The following is a 22,411-nucleotide window of genomic DNA, read 5'->3' as shown; positions in this document are numbered from 1 at the left end:
GGTTATATTCAATAAGAGGGTGAGTAGAATCACATCAAGTTGAAAACTCTTTGGTTTGTATATTAATATATAAATGATAACATCATCATCTATACACGTATTTAGAGATATAGAGAGAACATGATACTCAACCTAAACATGATGGATCTAGTTAATTTGAGCTTAATCCGTCCGTATACACTAGGTTCTCCCCTAGGCAAAAGTCGGGGAGTTGTCTAAAGCTTGTCTTATAAGAAGGCAAATCAATGATAAAAAGTGATTAAGTGATGATGTCATATTTAGTGGAGATTAAGAATAGTGTACAAGTCAACTTCATTCTGTTTCATATGAACATGAAACACTAGATTAGCATACACATATGTTCCACCATGTTATCACATCATAAACATTTTATGGAACTGCTTGCATATTTATTTTAACTAAGTGCGCTTAGGAGCAGTTTTAGCAATGCCTTGTACAAGAACGAGATACTGTGTTACGTGTATTGAACAACCAAGTGACCAAGTTGCCTTGGAAGATGGCAAAGCTACCTCTTGATGCTTGTATTCTGGGCGGGTATGAGAATGTATGTAAAGTGAGAGGACACCCACAAAGGAGAAAGAGACGGATTGTTGCAAAGAGAGGGTTATAATGTAGAGTTGAAATTTTGAGATGGCCTTAACATGTAAATGGATCTAAAAGATGTAAAGGGATCAATGTCCCCTCTATAATATTTACTAGATATATATCAAAAGTACAACCACAAAATTTAGGAGCCAATCCAAACTAATTGATCTACATACATGGTAAATACTATTACACCCGGTAGTCAAAGTGATAGATGGCCGAATGTTGAGACTGGACCGGAAATCATCAAACAGAACTCGTGGAAGACCTTTGGTGAATATGTCGGCAATTTGGTAACGGGGGGGAACGTGTAGCACGTGAACCTGTCCCCGTTGAACCTTTTCATGAATGAAGTGGATATCATGCTCAATCACTACTAGAAAACTGCCTACTTTGTGACACCTAAATTTGTACAAATTTGTAGGAAATTGGCCTTACCTACAGATTTGCTACAAAAAATTTCGTGCAAAATAAAATTGTCGAAAATAAGGTTAGCTACAAAATTATGACAAAATTTCCCCCAAATTTTCGACAAAAATCTATCGTTGCCACAAAATACCTACAAACCGGTTTTTTATGTTTTTCCTACAATTCTTCCACAATTATGCCTATTTTTGTATTTTATTTTATGATATTTTACTTTTAAAACTAATAACACTAATGAGAAAAATTATCCATAATTACGAATAATTATTTTTATTTTGCGACCAAATTCCTACAAATTTATAAAACTTTCTCTGAAGAGTTTGCTACAAATTTCCAACAAATAAAAAATATATTTTTTAATGTTGCGACAAATTTCCTACAACTTAAAAAATGGTTTTTTTTTAAGTTTTGTGACAAAATTCCTACAAACCACAAGGTATAAAGGTTACGACAAAATTCCTACAAACCAAAAAACAAAATTCAAAGGTTACGACAAAATTCCTACAAATCAAAAAAAAAAAATTTGAAGGTTGCCACAAATTTCCTACAACTCAGAAAAAATCATGTAGCTGTTGTTACAGATTTGTGACAAACTGTAAAAATTAAAGAAATTAAAAAAAAAAAAACCATTTTTATGAAAAATGCGCAAATTTACTATTATATTTCAAAAAAAATTGCAGCAAAATTCTAAAACATTCCAAAAATATTAAAGCAACATTATGAGACATTCCAAACATTCGAAAAATTCTAAAACATTACAAAACGCACAAAAAATCCTTATTAAAAGCATTCATCCAATCTTTAACATTTCAATACTTAACAAGACGAAAGTTTTTACTTATTTTCGTTGTTTTTCAGTTTTTCTTCCGTAGTTTTTTGCCATGCCGCTTGGTCAGTCCGCTCTTTTTCGCGCTCTTGTTGAAATTTTTCAAAACGGGATTCTATGTTTTGTCAGGCCTCTCGTTCTCTCTCTAATTATGCTTGAATTTTTTGAAGCTAAAAGTTGTACAAAAAGATATAATTAATACGTATTAACAAAAACATATCATCAAAATTCACATATATTTAACAATAACACATCATTTAACAATAATACGATATTCGAGCCGGGTGTCGGGTTTCGGGTAAAAAGGACAGGCCTAATTGGTATGGTCATCTTGAATTAAACAAAACGGGCCAGTTAAAAAAACACAAACGCCCATAAACTATCTAGCCAACTGTTAATCCGCCAAGTCCAATTGTGATTTTTTCTAGAGTTTTATAAACATTTTTCTTAACTAGTTGACCAAGGAATTCGATATTACAAAGTACAAAGTATCATTCTTAAAACAAATAGTGAAGAAAATGGACATAAAACTCACATATTTGCAGTAAAATTTACCTTTTCCTACTCTCCTACATGTCATCACCAACATGAAAGTTTGTACCTGGCAACGAACTTTGATGACAACATGACCCTAAATGATCAGAAGACAGAAGACCATGAATAATCTCATTATTTTAACACCCTATATTATCAGAAGACCATATCATCGTCGTCTTTTTTTTTTGCTGCTAAATAATTAGTGTAACCACCCTAAACAGCCCTAAATCATTATCCTGCATAATTGAAAAGGTGGCAACCAACTCAATTTAAAGCAAAACTGAAACTGTATATCTAACGTCAACCAAATTTAAAGCTAGATTGAAGCAACGTAACTGAAACGTAGCAAACAACTTGTAGCCTTAATCGGCAAACGGAGTGACGTTTGATCTAAGCTTAACCAGTCTAATACTTCCTACATCATAGATCCCTAAAGGGAAAGCAATTTCAAGCTTAGAACTGAATTACCTTGAAACCGTCGACCGAACCCTAGATCGCCGAATCAGCCTGTATGCACCTTCAACACCAAAGTCGCATGATCCGAGTACAAATTGAAAGTAAAATCAACCGATTGTGAGAGATTCCTGATAAGTAAATCTTAACAACATCAAGATACAACTACACAAAATACCCAAATCCAAGAGAAGTAGAAAAAATAGAATAAAAATCAATCACGGTACTAGAATACTAAGTAAAGCAGGTTTAAAAATACAGCTCGTTTCAGTTAAAAAACACTTTTAAGTGTATAAAACAAGTGAATCGAAGATATATCAACTTTAGAGGTGGAAAAATGTGGTCTGTGTCAGTTGGGTAATGGGCCAAAACAAAAAAAAATGCCTTGATTTAGGGCATCAGGTCTGTTGGCTTGGATTGATTCGAGAAACTTTTTTCCAATTTTTTTCATTTTTTTCAAAAGGAAAAAGTAAGTGTGAAATATGACTATAATAAATGTGTTATAACAATAAGTATCTAGATATATTGAATAGAATGATTTTAGGGACTGCATGCACTACAAATATGCTTTGGAATTTTCAACCCATTTAACCTATTTCCTTTTTGTTTTTCCCACTCGACCCATTAGAGATATAACATAATCCAAATCAGCCCTTTTATGTCCGAATGGGTGGATATTGCCACCTTTAATCAACATACTATAGAAGTCAGTTAATAGATTGACTTACCTTGAGCCTTGCTTTCATGTACTCCCAGCATATGGCAACCTTCCATCTAGTTAGACTAACAAACTCACATTTAACCTATCAATAGCAATCCAAAGTAACTAAAGCCAAATCCAGTAGCACATCAATGAATCTATAAACAAATTGATAAAGGGGATAATATTTTTCATACATAAATGAAAGGTCATAATATCAATATATTCAAAAATAATAATTAAATGCTTGACGCAAAATATAAATCATTTTACAAAACCTGAAAATCCAAACAAATCTTGCCAGTATTATTAAAATAAGGCCAATCTAGGATAATAATTATACAAGACGTTTTGCAATATTGATATAAGCAAGTGTTATAATTAATTAGTTAATATTATTATAATTTCCATATAACTAAAATTTCTATTGAAATTCTTAATCTCTACACATCCAAAGTGCAAGGGTTTATTAGTTATTAGTTAAAAGTTAGTTATATGGCGGTTACATGGCGGTTACAAAGTTCAGGGGTTGTTTATGACATTTCAGAAGTTTGTAACTTCCACCCCAAAGGGTGCGAAACCCCTAGGGATGCCTCTCTTTGATCGATGGCTTCAAGGGGCACCACCAAGAGACACATCTATTCAATTAGTGGCTGTGATTAAGAAGGAAAAGACGCATCTCTTCATATGTGATCACAACCATTCATTCAAAGGACATGTTTATTCACGAAGGGACATGTCTCTACACTCGTACCCATTAGATTAGTATAAATAGGCCTTAGATTTTCATTTGAAGAACACAATTCAAGTTCATGTAAATTCCATTGTATTCAAATTTCAGTATTCAATAAAGTTACGTTTATCATTTGCGATCTAGAGATCAAAGATCATTCTGGGCAACAATTGGTATCAGAGCATCAGGCTCTAAGGCATCGCAGGGAATTCGCGATCAGGTTTTATTATTCCTTCTCAATTCGCAAGTTAGTTTTATTTTCGGTTCAGGGTCGAACCAGGGGTTAGGAATCTAGGGTTTTGATTCCGGGGTTTAGTGCGAATTAGATTGTTTGTTTGTTACGCGTTGGGTTATACGTGGGGGTTAAGGATTAGAGGTTTGTAGAAACCAAGAAACATAAAAGTTTGTTGAAAGTGAAGATTGTTCGGTCAGAAGACATGTCAGGGGCAACCGGACCAAATTCACAAATTATAATTCAAAAGGAAGGAAGTTCTCTTTCCCAATTCCAGTGTCCTATTTTGAAAGCAACAAACTATACGGTTTGGGCAATTCGCATCAAAACGATTTTGGAAGCGAATGGACTTTGGGAAACGATTGAACCAGCAGAAAATATGCAAACGGATGTTAAGAAAGATAAGGCGACAATTGCTTATCTGTTCCAAGCAATACCAGAGGATGTTGTATTGCAAGTTGCAAGTTGTAAAACTGCAAAGGAAATTTGGGAAAATCTCAAGACTAGACACGTTGGTGTTGATCCGGTACAGAAGGCTCGGTGGCATACACTTTTATCAGAATTCGAGTTAATGCAAATGAGGGAAGATGACACTATAGACTCCTTCACCGCAAAGATAAACAGTGTAGTTACCCGGGCAAGCGAATTAGGGACAACACTGAGTCAACCGACTCTGGTACGCAAACTCCTAAATGCAGTTCCAGATAAGTTTACTCAGATTGTCGCCTCGATGGAACAGTACTCCGATCTAGAAACAATGACGCTAGAAGAAGCGGTCGGGAGGTTAAAAACGTTCGAAGAAAGACTTAAGCAAAAGAAAGGAGGCCCAGGAGAAAGTCAAGACAAGTTGATGTTTACACATCACGACAACAACTCTGGCAGAGGAAGACAGTTCAGAAACCGCGGGCGTGGCAGGTTCAACCAATCGCGCGGAAACTGGCGAGACAATAAAGACAGGCAAAGCACTAAGAATGAAGGATCTTCGTATAGACCCAGAGGTGAAAGGCCTAAGAATTGGAGGAATTTTGGAGGAAACCAAACAGACATAAGTAAGATCCAGTGCTACGAGTGTCAGAAGTATGGACACTTCAAGAAAGACTGTCCTTAGAAAGATGTTGTACAAAAGCATTCAAACCTCGTCGAGGAAGACGAATCACCCGTATTGCTAATGGCAATACAAGAAGAAAACGTTGTTCAAGAAAGGGTTCTACTAAACGAAGAACGCATAGAACCAGCAAGTTACGCCTCAGAAGATGAAAGTCTATGGTATTTAGACAACGGGGCCAGCAACCACATGACAGGAGTGCGAAGTCACTTCAGAGAATTAGAATTAGATGAAAAGGTGACAGGGCAAGTTCGGTTCGGAGACGGGTCGCACGTAGAAATTAAAGGCAAAGGTTCAATACTACTGGAATGTCTGAACCAGGAACAAAAGATTGTTTCTCAAGTATACTACATTCCAAGTCTGAAAAGCAACATATTGAGCCTTGGACAACTTACAGAAATCGGTTGCAAAGTAGTAATGGATGGAGACTTACTAACAGTCCGCGATAGAAACAGAAAGTTACTAATGCGAGTCAGGAGAATGAGGAATAGGTTGTATAAAGTAAAGTTGAAGATTGGAAGGCCAATCTGCCTGCTCTCAAACACAGAAGATTTAGCATGGTTATGGCACGCGAGGTTAGGCCATTTACACTTCGATGCTATTAAGGAAATGACTCGAAAGAACTTGGTACATGGAGTTCCTCAAATAAGTCATGCCAATCAAGTATGTGATGCATGCTTATTAGGAAAACATAGTAGGACACCATTTCCAAACCAGACAAAATTCAGATCTTTAAGACCTCTGGATTTAGTCTATGGAGATTTGTAGGGTCCTATATCCCCACCAACACATGCTGGGAAGAAGTATATATTTCTACTTGTAGACGACTGTACTCGTTACATGTGGGCATATCTACTAACTTCCAAGGATCAAGCATTCGAAACTTTCAAGCAGTTCAAAGAAAAGGTGGAGACAGAAACTCGAACCAAGTTAAAAATGCTGTGGATGGGCAGAGGAGGAGAATTCACGTCCGTTGAATTCAACAAGTATTGCAAGGACAATGGCATAGCAAGACAGCTTACAGCGCCATATTCCCCACAGCAAAACGGAGTAGTGGAAAGAAGAAATAGGACGATGTTGTCAACTACTCGAAGTATGTTAAAGGCAATGAACATGCCACAAAATTTCTGGGGAGAAGCAATAAGACATACGTTATATGTATTAAACCGAATTCCAACAAAGGCTTTGGTAAACAAGACCCCGTATGAAGCATTGAAAGAAAGAAAGTCGAATCTGGAACACTTAAAGGTTTTGGGTGCACAGCATACGCTAAGGTATTACCTCTTTAACAAAAGAAGTTAGATGATAGATGATAGAAGTGCACCTATGGTTCACCTTGGAATAGAAGAAGGATCAAAGGCATACAGATTATATGATCCGGTGAAGAACAAGATATGTGTCAGTAGAGATGTAAAGTTCATGGAAGGTCAACCATGGAACTGGAATAGTTATATGGAAACGGTAGATTCAGGGAATCCCGAATGGACAAACTTTGTCATTCAAGAAGATGACAACCCACCAGAGTTAGAAGAAAATGAACCAAGTAGTCCTGGTAGTAGCGGACCACATCATGATGATTCAGGAGTAGATCAAACAGAAGAACCAAACTCCTATGTAACCCCGCCAGCACATTCGTACAATCAAAACTCATCAGGAACAAGAAGTTCAAGCAGATTATCAAGTAGAGGTCCATCTACCTCTGAAAGTACAACGGAGAGTATTAGTGACACTCCAGTAAAACTAAGAAGTCTCGAAGAACTATACGAAGAGACAGAGGAAATTCAAGTAGATCCACAAGAATTATTACTTGCTGAAGAAGAACCAAGGAATTACAAGGAAGCATCTAGTGACAGAAAATGGATTGAAGCAATGAAGGCCGAGTTAGACTCAAGAAACAAGAATAACACTTGGAGATTGACAGAGTTGCCAAGAGATCACAAGGAAATAGGTTTAAAGTGGGTATTCAAGACTAAGAAAGATGCAAACGGAAACGTTGTCAGACACAAAGCAAGGCTGGTTGCAAAAGGATATGTTTAGCAACACGGAATAGACTTTGACGAAGTCTTTGCACCAGTAGCACGCATAGAGACAGTTCGACTAATGTTGGCTTTAACAGCATATCAAGGTTGGGAGGTACATCATTTAGACGTGAAGTCTGCATTCTTACACGAAGATCTCAAGGAAAAGGTCTATGTATCACAACCAGAAGGATTTGTAAAGACAGGAGATGAAGAAAAGGTTTATAGACTATCAAAAGCACTGTATGGATTAAGACAAGCACCAAGAGCTTGGAATACAAAGTTAGATCAAACTCTAAAGTCACTTAACTTCAATAAGTGCACTTTAGAGAATGCAATCTATACAAGGACGAGTGAGACTTCTACGCTGATAGTTGGGGTCTATGTTGATGGTTTGATAGTCACTGAAACATCAAGGAAGGAGATAGATGTTTTCAAATCTCAGATGAAGAACAAGTTTGATATGAGCAATCTAGGATTGCTAGCATATTATCTGGGAATAAAAGTCATTCAAGCAGGGGGTGAGATAGCCATCAAGCAGACAGGCTATATCAACAAGATACTCAAAGACGCTGATATGTTATCCTGCAACGACACAAAGATTCCCATGAATCCAGGAACACAATTAACGAAGACTGAAGAAGGAGTTCTAGTAGATGCAACACATTACAGAAGCCTGATAGGTTCTCTCAGGTACTTATTGCATTCAAGACCATATCTATGTTACCTAGTCAGTCTGCTTAGTAGATTCATGCAAGAACCAAAGGAGCAACACTTGAAAGCAGTGAAGCAAATACTACGTTATATCAAAGGAACTAAAGAGCATGGAATCATATACAAGAAGCAAGGAGGATGTAAGATCACAGGTTATAGTGATAGCAGTTTTGGAGTTAATACAGACAAAGGAAAAAGAACAACTGGTCTGGTATTCTACTTTGGAGAATCACCTATAACATGGTGTACACAGAAGCAACAGACAGTGGCATTATCATCATGTGAATCAGAATTCATGGCAGCCACTGCAGCAGCATGCCAAGCACTATGGCTTAAAAGACTATTAAGTGAAATTACAGGCTGGAAGGAAGAGAAGATAAAACTCAGGGTGGATAATGTTTCTGCAATAGCACTCATGAGAAATCCAGTCTTTCATGGAAGAAGCAAGCACATTGATACACGCTATCACTTCATAAGAGAATGTGTTGAAAACGAGGACATCAATGTGGAACACGTAAGTGGAGAACTACAACGGGCAGACATACTTACAAAGGCACTAGCAAGGGTCAAGTTTGCTACAATGCGAGAACTACTCGGAGTTCAAGATCTGCAACAACTCAAGGATGTTCAAGATTAGGGGGTGAATGAAATTCTTAATCTCTACACATCCAAAGTGCAAGGGTTTATTAGTTATTAGTTAAAAGTTAGTTATATGGCGGTTACATGGCGGTTACAAAGTTCAAGGGTTGTTTATGACATTTCAGAAGTTTGTAACTTCCACCCCAAAGGGTGCGAAACCCCTAGGGATGCCTCTCTTTGATCGATGGCTTCAAGGGGCACCACCAAGAGACACATCTGTTCAATTAGTGGCTGTGATTAAGAAGGAAAAGACGCATCTCTTCATATGTGATCACAACCATTCATTCAAAGGACATGTCTATTCACGAAGGGACATGTCTCTACACCCGTACCCATTAGATTAGTATAAATAGGCCTTAGATTTTCATTTGAAGAACACAATTCAAGTTCATGTAAATTCCATTGTATTCAAATTTCAGTATTCAATAAAGTTACGTTTATCATTTGCGATCTAGAGATCAAAGATCATTCATGGCAACATCTATGATATATTATGCTTCATAAACTATGTGAATAAGTAAAATTCAAAACCAATACGAAATGGATTTTGAACAAGAAATGGTGAAAATGAAGAGATATTTTCAACCCGTGTCATATAAATAATATATAGTATATAAAAAAGAGTGTACTCTGTCTTCAAATTGTGTAACTGTTCTTCCATTAAGATCTTGGACAGGCCTTGCATTATGTTGAAATTCCTAGAACATTAACGAAACAAGAGTTAAGCTAGAACATAATAATAAAATATTATCAAAAAGTCTGAAACACGAAGTAAAACAAGCCTTACATGATCAACAGCCCCTTTTAGCAATTTGGTCCTTTGAAATTGTTTTGACCTTTTCGGCAACTGTCCAAGTGATACCCTCCGAGCATGGAGGAGTTGTAAGGGAACCGCTATATCTGAAATACTTATCGCTGGTAGTTGTGCTACTTGCAGTTACATTTCCAAATCACTGCCATAGCGTTAAGCCCTTTGAAATTGCTAGCAGTCATCTGCACGCATGAAATGATCAAATTGAATGATTTGCATACATAAATGATGCAACTTGAGCATGGAAAAAAACGCACCATGCCTGTTTGCCAGTAAAATAACGACCATGTACAGAACTGTAAGCCATCACAGCTGAATCCAACGACTTATAGTGGACATATACGTTGCCTCGCAAATGGGAAGAACCATTTCTTCACACCTGCAAACAAACATCATCAACCACGACATAGCAACCATAAAAAATCCTGCCATATTTAATGTTTGTTGTTGCCAAAGGTCTCATACATATGTTGTTCACTGTAGCTGATTCAGAGCTGTTCAACATGATTGAACTTGATTTTTATAACTGGGTAAATTTCATTGTGTCATATGATCGAACAACTTATTTGCACTACAATGCAATCATTTTCAACATACAATTTAAAATATCAATATACCCAAATGCAACAAACTAACAAACCATGCACAAATCATTCAATATTCACAAACACAACTCAAACGACAATATATGAATTTTAATAGATCTAAGTGAAAATGAAAACATGAAAGCTAATTGAAATGATATAAATGGTTTAACTGTAAATGCAAATGAGTTAAATTATTACGTGTTTCAATGATCATTATTCAAATCCCACAAACTTGAACAATAGAAAACCCAAAATCGAGAAAGAGGGGTTACTTCCGGTGGGTTCAAAACGAGGAGAAGAAGGGTGGTCCGGTGGTACAGATGGCGAAGCTGTAGATGGTGACGATGGCAACAAATTTCGGTGTAACTAGGATAAGAATCGGCTTGATCTCCGAACCATCACAAGAGACCTCAACGGAAAAAATCTAACTCCAATGTCTTCCCCATGTCGAACCTTCACATACTTCTTAATGCGAATACCTGTAAAGCACCAAGGACACCATCTCTTTATCTCCTATTGTGAACCCAGATTTGAGAGAGAAAGTGACTGAATGGGTATATTGGGTATAGAATTGGGATTGGGTGGGAAAGTGTGATTTTTTAGCACAGAGATTGAGAGAAGGTGAGCGGCTAGATTAGAATTGGGAGGGAAAGTGAAAATATTTGGGGGTTATTTTTAATATTATAATTATTATTATTAATGTATTATAATTATTGAATCTTAATAATTATTACGAGTTTTTAGAACTTGTGCGTTGCGAACCGTTACGTAAAAGAAACGACGTTGGCCAACTTTAGGTCCGACCTAATACACTTAAACCTATTTTTCATTCCAACCTAATTTCTATAAAAAATTTGGTGTTGTGTTGTTGGTTGTTCAAAGATATCTTTATTTATGTCGAGATGGGCTATCACCAGTGGCGGACCCAGGATTTTATTTCAATGGGGTCCATTTTCGGGTCGGTCCTCGTTCAGTCGTTTGGGTCGAGTTAAAGTGAGGTTTGAAATAGATTTAAAAAAAAAAATAAGAAAAATGGGCTTATCAAGGATTGAACCCATGACCTCTTGGTGGGAAAGAGGGAGATTTACCACTACACCAACTTTCTTTTTATTTCTATGGTGTCCACCTAATTGTATTTATGGGGTCCATATACAATTTAATATACCGAATCTACTATTTTTTTTTTAAAGATTGGGGTCCGGGGACCCCGGTGACACCAATATGGGTCCGCCCCTGGCTATCACTCGATTTTGAATTTTTTTTTTTATCCAGAAACTGATTGGAAATTGAATATAGCTACAAAATGTATCTCAAATGCAAAAATAAACATGCGTATCAAAAGAAAATTAAATGTATTGAAAATGAAACTTATAAAAATTATAAAATGTTATACGTATTAAGCTTATAGTTACTATAAACTTGGCCAAAATTAAACTTATAGTTACTATAAATTTGGCCAGAAATGGCAAATCAAAAGCTCATGAACCACAATACATTTAACACATCATTTAGAATTGAAATATAACGTAAATATGATATTATAGTTGCCCTAACAATTTTTTGGTTCATCCATTTACCATATCTACCCAAGATATAAATCACTTATTACAACAATGACACAACACTCAAGGTAGATTTAACTTTTTTGAAACATGGTTTTAAAAAACCATTTGATGTATCCTTGTACATTTCTTTCTCTCTTAGCCAGAACAAATACAACATCGCCACCAACGCCACCAATTAGGGAGAAGATGTCGAATGGGGATGGAGGGGGATGATTAGGGTTTAGAATCTAGAATCAGATAAGCGAGGGAGTATAAATTTTGGGTGTAAAATTTTAGGGTATTAGAGGGAAGAGAAGGAATTTAAAAAAATCGTAAGTAATGTCCTTGGATAGTACGCTTTTTTATTAGTGTGTTGAACTTGATACATAAAAAACTTACTTTGGGGTGAAGAATTAATGAGTCACCCACACAATGAAAAATTATATTTGGTTCATGGTTAAGAGCTCTACCTGCAAGCCGAATTCAAGCTTTATAACCAAAGGTCAATTAGGCTTCGAAAGTTAATGAGTCACCCACATAAATGAAAAATAGATGAAGTACACACATGCATGCACAAACACATATACATATACACATAGACATAGACACAGACACATATACATATACACACAAACACATATGCATATACACGTAGACATAGATACACATACATGCACAAACACATATACATCAAGACATGTATGATTTACTATTGTTTGTTGTTATCCATTAAGGCTCAGTATGGTCCATTAAGACATATATGATCTACTGTTGTCAATTGAGATCCATTTAGGCCCAATACGGTCAATTAACACATTTATGATCTATTGTTGTCCATTATGATCCATTAAGGGCCAATATTAACCATGCAGGCATGTATGTATGATCTATTATTGACCATTATGATCCATTAAGGCCTAATACGAGCCATTAAGACACATATGATTTACTATTGTCAGTCATGATTCAATAAGGCCCAAGATGGTCCATTAAAACATACATGATATACTATTGCTCATTGTGATCCATTAAGGCCCAATGTGATCCATGAAGACATATATGATCTATTATTGTCCCTTGTGATACGGATCAATATGGTTCATTAAGACATATATGGTTGATCTACTCTTGGGTATTATGATTCTTTAACGCCCAATATGGTATGTTAAGACATGTATGATTTACTATTATCCATTATGGCCCATTAAGAGCGAATACAATTCATTAAGACATATATGATCTCTATGGTACACCAAGATCCATTAAGGCCCAATATGGTCCATTAAGATATTTATGATATATTATTGTCCTCTATGATCTATTAAGGCCCAATATGGGAGGCATACATGATCTGTTGTTATCCATTGTGATCAATAACGCCAAATATTGTCCATGAAGATATATATGATATACTATTATCCATATAGTATAATATAGTAGTGTATAGTATCATAGTTTCGTATCATATAGTATAGTACAGTACAATACAATATAGTATAGTGTGGTGAAGTATAATGTAATATAGTGTCATGTTGTATAGTATATGATCGTATGGCATCGTACAGTACAGTATATAGTAACATAGTGCCGTGTTGTATGGTATATGATCGTATGCCAACGTACAGTATCGTATATAGTAATATAGTGTCGTGTTGTATGGCATGGTATATAGTATAGTATGGTATATATAGTATAGCATGGCATGGCATGGTACCGTATCGTGTGTCGTGTCGTCTCGTATGGTACGGTTTGGTATGGTACGATACGGTATGGTATGGTATGGTATAGTGTCGTGTCGTGTTGTGTTGTGTAGTATAGGATCATATAGTATCGTATCGTATATCATATAGTATGGCATGGTATATCAACATTTTATTTTTTAAAATTATATTTTTTAGGAAGTCACTAGTGTTAGTTTGCTACAAATTTACCACAAAATTTAACATTTTATTTTTTAAAATTATTTATTTTTCTAAAATTGATAAAGAACAAATAAAATAACTTTTTTGTAGGAAATCTGTAGTAACATATGTTAGTTTGCTACAAATTTAAGACAAATTTAACATTTTTATTTTGTTAACATTTATAAATAAATAACGGTTTTTTTGTAGGAAATCTGTAGCAAGTGGGATTAGTTTGCTACACTTTTTTGACAAATTTAACATTTTATTTTTTAAAATTATTTATTTTCTAAAACTGATAAATAACAAATAAAGTAACATTTTTTATGTAGGAAATATGTGATAAATGGTGTTAGTTTGCTACAAATTTACGACAAATTTAACATTTTTATTTTTAAAATTATTTATTTTATTAACATTTATAAATAACAAATAAATAATGGTTTTTGTAGGAAATCTGTAGCAAGTGGGATTAGTTTGCTACAACGTTTTGACAAATCTACCACTTTATTTTTAAAAATTATTTATTTTTCTAAAACTGATAAATAACAAATAAAGTAACTTTCTTTTGTAGGAAATCTGTGGTAAATGGTGTTAGTTTGCTACAAATTACGACAAATTTAACATTTTTATTTTTAAAATTATTTATTCTGTTAACATTTATAAATAACAAATAAATAATGGTTTTTGTATGAAATCTGTAGCAACTGAGATTAGTTTACTACAAATTTTTGACAAATCTAACACTTTATTTTTTAAAATTTTTTATTTTTCTAAAATTGATAAATAACAAATAAAATAACTTTTTTTGTAGGAAATCTGTGGTAAATGGTGTTAGTTTGCTACAAATTTACGACAAATTTGACATTTTTATTTTTAAAATTATTTTGTTAACATTTATAAATAACAAATAAATATTGGTTATTGTAGGAAATCTGTAGCAAGTGGAATTAGTTTGCTACAAATTTTTGACAAATCTAACACTTTATTTTTTTAAAAATTATTTATTTTTCTAAAATTGATAAATAACAAATAAAATAACTTTTTTTTGTAGGAAATCTGTAGTAAATGGTGTTAGTTTGCTACAAATTTTGGCCAAATTTGACATTTTATTTTAAAATTATTTATTTTTCTAAAAATGAATAATTACAAATTACAAATGAATTAAGTTGTTTTTGTAGGAAATCCGTAGCAACTAATGTTAATTTGCTACAGATTTCCGACTAATTTTTTTTCTTTAAATTATTTACTTTTCAAAAATTAACAAACGAAAAATAGATTTACTTTTTTTGTCGAAAATATGTAGCAAACGGTATCAATTTGTTACAACTTTCCGACAAATTTAGAAATTTTATTTTTTTAAATTATTTATTTTGTTGTGGTTACAAATTATATAAACTTTTAGTTTAGTTTGTCTGAATTTTGTCGAAAAGCTAATAAATGTTGTGACGAAATTGCTACAAATGGTTTTTGTGTGGAAATTTTGTTGGAAAATTGTAGAAAAGTTTTGGGTTTTTTAGGTTTTCTTTTTTGTTAGCAAACCGTACAAAATTTGTAACAAAATTTGAGTTGTGAGAAATTTGTGGAAAACTTTTGTAGGAAAATATATAGTTTTCTAGTAGTGAATGTGCTCCGTCCGTTGAGGTTGCACGGGATTGTCGGATAAGTAGATGGCGCTAACGCTGTCACAATAAACCAGCGTTGCACGTTTTAGCGAATGATGTAGCTCGAGCAAAAGATTTCGTAACCAACATATTTTAGCCACACCATTGACAACCCTCTCATATTCTGCTTCAGCGCTTGAACAGGAGACGTTGCTTGTCGATTGTCATGTATCCGGACATCCTGCCCAATCTGCATTTGTGTAGGCAAGAAGTGAATGAGCTGAAGTGGGACCCACATGAAGGTCGTAGCATACGGTACCTTGGATGTAGCGGATTATGCGCTTCAATGCGTTCCAATAATCTGTTTTGGGGGCATGCATGTGAATGTGTCGCAGCCCCCGACCCCACCCTGGGAGCGGTTGCTGGGAACCTGACTGGTGGTATCGGTGTTTATTAAATTTGCAGCAGAATAATTCATCACGTCGTAGTTAGGAAATAATTTCAGAGTTTGTAAATCGCCAAATTTTTAATATTAAACAAATGGGCTTAAACTCATATTCCATTCAAATGTTTTTATAGGGATAAAACCTAACAAAACAAAAAACAAAAATTTCTTCTTTTATTCAGGTATTTATAGCCAATTTATTTAAGCCTTCAGTGCTCCACAGCAGGCTTCTATTACTTTCACAGTAAGTTACCTGAAACGCGTTTGAAAACATTTTATCCGCGAAAAATACTGGTGAGTTCATTCTATTTTATAAAAAGACACATTGTTATATTTTACAGTATCAAGATGGATATTACAATGTTTATATCTAACAAAAACTCCAAAGTATTTGTCACTCGACGGATCTGTGACCATGGTCATATCACCCATTGGCTAACTCATTGTCCAACGGTGAAGGTTATCAAGTAATGTATACAAAACCCCATATACCAGCAGTAATTGTAGAATACAATGACTCAATCATTGTAAGTATAACTGAAAAACATTTAGGGTTTTGCAAAGAATTTTAAATAAAAAGAATGTCTCACAATAATGTGAGGAAAAGAAGAATGACTCACTTTGCAAATTTAGGGTTTTACTATAAGCTTCCTGATAATATTTTCTGGTGAATTTACTGAGTTCCTAAATAAATATACAATGCACACGTGTTTGTATAATAACCCAATTCAACTTTATCAATACACCTGGCGGAAAACAAAGTCTTCGATGAAATGGCAGAGCTTCACGGTAAAGTGGTCCATAAGTCCCAACTATCCTATGACTACTCAGATTTTTCTGTCAACCGCATAGGGGTTCTGGTGGGGGAAGGTGATAGGGTCTGGGACACGGTGTTGCTAAAATGCAAGGAAAGGACGTTCAAAAGTGTGGGTGTCGGAAGAGATGAATGACTGGATTCCAGACTGCTTGATAGAAGACGATTGGTCGGAGAGGATGGTCGAAGAAGGAAAGGAAGACGAGGAGGTGTTAGAATCGAACAGGGAGGCAAAAAGTTAGGTTGGTGGAAATGGTGAGACCGAGGCACATGGGGAAGGGGTGGAAAGCCGTTGGAGGTGCCGGGTGGTTCTTCCGAGGTTAACAGTAGGAATGACGGCGAGAGCCAGACTTTTAGTTTCGTGGTAGTCAATTCTGACATGGCGATTAGGAAGAATCATTTTAACCTTGTAACGTCTAAACATAAATCTAAGCCCATTTCGTTGAGCCCAAGTAACGATAATAGACCCAAGAAGCGCACAAGATCTAAAAGAGAGGACCATGACTTGTTTAACCTCAACAATTTGTTAGGCTCAGGCCCACACGCTAAAAACTATATGGACAAGAATATTGCTTCCGGTAACATTAACAATTTTTTGGGGAGGAGAGAGTAGGGAACATAGATACCGCTGGGATGGAGGGTTTTGATTTCAATAAAAGGGTTGATTCTGAAGGCACTTCAGAGGCGAATACACGGGCCGATCAAAACAATAACGAGGTAGAGATGGACGTGGTTCCAGAGACTATAGGAAAAGAGAAAGATGGGGAAGATGAATTCGCCAAATTGGAAAAGGAAATTGAAGCAACTGTGGGGGTAGGGAACATAGTAGGAGCAGACCTAGGCAGGCACAACAACCTGGTAAGAAACATTATTTACGATGAAGGCAACAATGTGATTTGTAAATGAATTTCTTCTCATTGAATGTGAGAGGAATTAGGGGGTCGGTGAAGGACGGGTGGATAAAAGGGGTTAAAAAAGTATTGGAATTGGATTTATGGCTATTTAGGAAACAAAACACGAAGATCTCTCAAATTTCAGATTTGAGAATCTTTGGGGAGGTAACGATTTAGAGCTGAATAGGTGGGTTCTAATGGTCAATCTGGTGGTCTGTTATGTTTGTGGGATAGTGGTCTATTCGACATGACCAGATCAGGAAAAAACAGAAACTATCTGCTTGTGACGGGTCCGATTAAAGGTAGCGGGGAAGAGTTAAATGTTATTAATGTTTATACGCCTCAACAGGCGGGGGATAAACTCACGTTGTGGAACGAAATTAAAACTGTTTTGGAAAGAACGACATGCATGTGGGTGGTTACTGGGGATTTTAACGCGGTTAGGCATTCGGGTGAAAGGAAGAACTCTAAATTTAAAGCATTAAGTGCTATAAATTTCAACGATTTTATATTCCAAATGGGCCTCCGGGAATATGACATGAAAGGCAGATATTTACTTGTATAAGAGAAGAAGGAAAAATTAAGCAAGATTGACTGCTTCCTCGTGTGCTCGGAATTTTTTCAGAAATGGCCCGAGGCTTGTTTACGGGCCCTTCCCAGCTTGGACTCAGATCATTGTCCTCTGAATTTGGTGACAAAAAATAACAATTTTGGGGCCAAGCCTTTCAGGGTGTATAACTCGTAGATTGAGTTGCCTAGTTACGCGGAGACAGTGGAAAAGGCATCAATAAATTTCGAATTCGATGGTCCCCCAGACTCGGGGTTAACTAAAAAGTTCAAAAAGATCAAACACGATTTAAAAGTGTGGCGGGATGAGATGTAATATAAAGAACGTGGAGAAGAAAGGGTGGCAAGAGCTGAGATTGAAGGATTTGAAGAAGCTATGGAGAGTAGGGATTTGGGAGAAGATGAAGAATGGGCTCTAGTGGAAAATAAGGAGATTTTAAAAGAAATTGAAGAAAAAAGGATCTCAGAAGCTAAACAAAGATCGAGAGTCAAGTGGGCAATAGACGGGGACAAGAACTCAAAATTTTTTCACGCTTTAGTCAATAATCGTAAAGCTAGGAACTTGATCCCGGGTTTAGTGATTGAAGGTAAATGGTACTCCAAGCCATCCAAAGTCAAAAAAGAGATCTTTCGGTTTTTAAGAGACAGATTCATGGAGGATGTTCCGGAAAGACCTGGCTTGGTCTGCGAGAATCTTAAAAAGCTCACGGAAGGGGAAAAAACTTGCTGGTGGAACGCTTCACTCTCAATGAGATAAAAGAAGCGCTGAAGGAATGTGGAGATGACAAAGCACCCGGTCCGGACGGTTAAACGTGAAGTTCATTAAGCGTTTTTGGCACTTATTCGAAAAAAAGACTTTTTGGATATCTTTGAGAATGTAACACCTCGTAAAATCGTGTCAAATGATGTGAAGACACGTGTCCTAAACCCTAATTATGTCAAAAATTGACTACGAAGGACTAAAGTTGACAAATAGTGAAAAGATGTATGTGGAGGGACTAAAAGCGTCAATATGCAAAACGTATGCCTCTGAATGACCTTTTACGGTATTCTTATTCATTAATAAACCACACGTTGGATGTACGAAACTGTTTGAGAAATAAATCAAAAGTTTATAGATTAAAGGGTTAAAAGCGTCAACATGTTTATTTATACCTCTGAGTGACCTTTTAACGAACCCGGGGCTTAATGGCGTTTGATTATACTTCCAAAAATACCTACAACTTAACTCTAGGGGCCAAAAGTGCTTAAAATGGAAGTTATAATGAGGGGTAAATTACACCTTTCGTCCTTTATGTTTGTATCAGATTGCAATGGATAGCCTTTAACTTCAACAATTACAGTCACAATCCTTTATTTGGAAAACTTAGTACGTCTTTCGTCCTTTAGCACTAACAAGGTTAAAATTTTCAGTTAAATTTATTCACTTAAGGGCATTTTAGTCTTTCTACTTAATTAATTATTGTATAAATACAAGAAAATAAAATTAAATATAAATACCCTTTTTCTCTTTCACTCTCTCTTTCACTTTGAACACACACACACACTCTATCTCTCTCTCTCTAAACAAACAGCAGCCACTACCATCAAACCCATCACCACCCACCAACAACCACCATCACTAGATCTGTAGCCTGCCACCAACAACCCGCCACCACCTGTAATTGTAGAAAATGTGTGATAAAGAGATCGGCCCAGCACCAAATTGTAGAAATAATAATCACAAATCCCCTTAAAGCAAATTAAGCTGAACCATCTAATAAAAAATGCGTGATAAAGAGATCGACCCAACACCAAATTAAAACGTACCGATTGTGACACCTGGCTTTTCAGGCCGTACCGTACAATTGTAGCACATGTTGTAAATAGGTAATAGGGCCACATTTGACTGATTATGATATTTATAGGTGAAATTTAATGAGTTGGTAAATTTAAACTTTGATAAAAATTATGTTGGCAACGGTAAATTAAACGCTTATCGCGTAACGGTTAAAATGCGAAACGAACATTGGTGACCACCCGATCAGCGTTAAAATCCTAAAAATAGTTTGTTATGATTATAATAATTATTTTAATCATATCCGTGTGGAAATATAATTTAAAACGCTAGGAAACTCTATTCTTCGAATTTAAGCGCGTACCGCGTGATGCAGCGTGCGTACCGACAAAATACTGTCAACACAGCCTGTCAAGGCAACTAATAATCATTTTAGTAATAATTTAATGATTTTATTACTTTAGGACGATAAAAATAAATAAAAACACATAAATCCCTATTTTTGCGATTTTAAACGCGTACCGCGCAGCACAACGCGCATACTGCCAAATACCGATAACGTAGCCAGTCCAGGCAAACAATATATCGTTTAGTAATATTTTGGTGAGTTTATTTTTATAGAGTATTAAAAATAATTTAAAACGCACTAAAACGTGATTAAAACGATAGATAAAATACCCGGTATCCAGTATAATACCAGTTTTTGGCCAAAATTTAGATATATATGCATATGTATACATATAAATCGTGTAATGTGTATATAGAGAAAGAGATGGTAGCCATGCAAGGCCTCTCTCTAGCCTCTCTCTTCCATTTATTGGATAAAACATAGGTGCACACTTATCAACTTGAACACTCTTCTAAAAACTTGTTAAAACCAAGAAATCTCATTTTAACAATCAAAACACACTCTCTCTCTATTCTAACCAGCCGAAAACACCCCATATCACCCATATTTTGAAATTTCTAACCATGTTCTTGAGGATTCAAGCTCATTCCAAGGTGATTTCAAGTATATTTGAAGGTGTGAAGGTGATTCCAAGGAGTTTAAAGCTAGAACCAAGCTTCATATCATCTTTTTTATCAAAAACCCACTTGAATCTTGAGGGTATAAAACTAATCTTTTAAAAATGTTCTTGATTATTTTTATGGAAAAGAAGATAGTAAAAGTTTCTCTTATTCTTGAGTTTAATCACAAACTTGAAACATAAAACAAATGGGTTTTTGAATAAAATAAAATGGAGATGTGTGTGTTTGCATATGGCCTTTAGTGTGTGTATACATGTGTATTCGAGTTGAGTTTTGATTTTGATTGATTTTTGTTTGATTTATTCTTAAAAAGTGAATGCATGTATGATCAAAAGATGTTACATAACGGTTCTTGTGATTTGAGTTACTTATGTGAAAAATGAAATTTTTGGAATTATATATGTATGTATGCATGTGTCGTGTATGTATATATGTATATAAACACTTGTGAGTTTTGTTACTGAGTAAATAAATGAAAGATTATTGCATGCAAATCATGTAAACATGATGAAATATGGTGATAATGTTTTCGAATATATGAACATGAAAAAGATGTGTTCTTGGATACATTTAAGTTTATGTAGGATGATGATGATGATATGATATGAGTATATTGGATGCACTTACTTGAACATGCATGTTAAAATATGATCATGAAATGATTATTTGAGTATGATTTGATAAAAATAAATTTTAATCAGAATCTAAACACTAAAAATATGAATATTTGAAGTGTTAAAATGGTATAAAACTTTGTCATAAAGTTTACTAGCTTTGCATGTAATACATGAGGCTTAGAAACTTGTAAAATAGGTGAAATAATGCGTTTTGTGTATGATTTAGTAAAAATTAATTTTGATCAGATTTTAAACTCTAAAATAAAGTTATTATGAAGTATTTGATGATATATAACTTTGTCATAATGTTTGCTAGCTTTGCATGTTGTACTTGATGCACTAAAAGTTGTAAAATACGTGAAATCGCATGATTTATGTGACTTACACAAAAACTGCACTAACCTGATTATAACCACTATTTTAATAAGTAAATAACATGTATTGTGTTAAAATATCAAGTCATTTCGAGTTGGGATGGTTATGGTAACGTTTAACGCAAAACTATGCGTTAAAACGGTCAAAAATCGGCTTTTCGGGTGATTTTTGTGAAACTAATTTAGACCAGTAAATAAAATGATATTTTTAGTTTAAAAATAAGTATTTTAACTAATTTTAAATTTACTTGGTGTTTGGTTGGTCATACGTGACTTCCGACGCCCGAAAACGTTATCGAATCGCTAAAATACGCGTTTATCGATGAACACTAGTATGGGTAAATTTTGAGAGAACCTTATGTGATAAAATGTGTTAAATGATTCAAACATGTAAATGTGATAATATGTTTAGTGTTAATTTGATAATAGGAAAATTTAGACTATGCATGTATGCGTATA

General features: G+C 35.1%; 1 long non-coding RNA gene across 3 annotated transcripts; it reads right to left on the bottom strand.

The window, feature by feature from the left end:
• Positions 1 to 1,727: 1,727 nt before the first annotated feature.
• LOC110899135 lies at positions 1,728 to 11,010 on the bottom strand. Of its 3 annotated transcripts, none has more exons than XR_004875822.1 (8): positions 10,660 to 11,010; positions 10,058 to 10,179; positions 9,777 to 9,982; positions 9,619 to 9,687; positions 3,577 to 3,651; positions 2,864 to 2,979; positions 2,414 to 2,631; positions 1,728 to 2,028 (listed from the first exon to the last, which is right to left on the bottom strand). It is a non-coding gene; the product is annotated as an uncharacterized LOC110899135 (long non-coding RNA). The 3 variants fall into 3 exon arrangements; XR_002569951.2 differs by having other exon boundaries at positions 1,737 to 2,028; positions 2,414 to 2,489; positions 10,660 to 11,008; XR_002569952.2 differs by lacking the exon at positions 2,414 to 2,631 and having other exon boundaries at positions 1,737 to 2,028; positions 10,660 to 11,007.
• Positions 11,011 to 22,411: the final 11,401 nt, after the last annotated feature.

Source organism: Helianthus annuus, chromosome 13 (assembly GCF_002127325.2).
Source record: "Helianthus annuus cultivar XRQ/B chromosome 13, HanXRQr2.0-SUNRISE, whole genome shotgun sequence".
Classification (NCBI taxonomy): Eukaryota; Viridiplantae; Streptophyta; class Magnoliopsida; order Asterales; family Asteraceae; genus Helianthus; species Helianthus annuus.
This window is presented reverse-complemented; position numbering and strand designations above follow the sequence as displayed.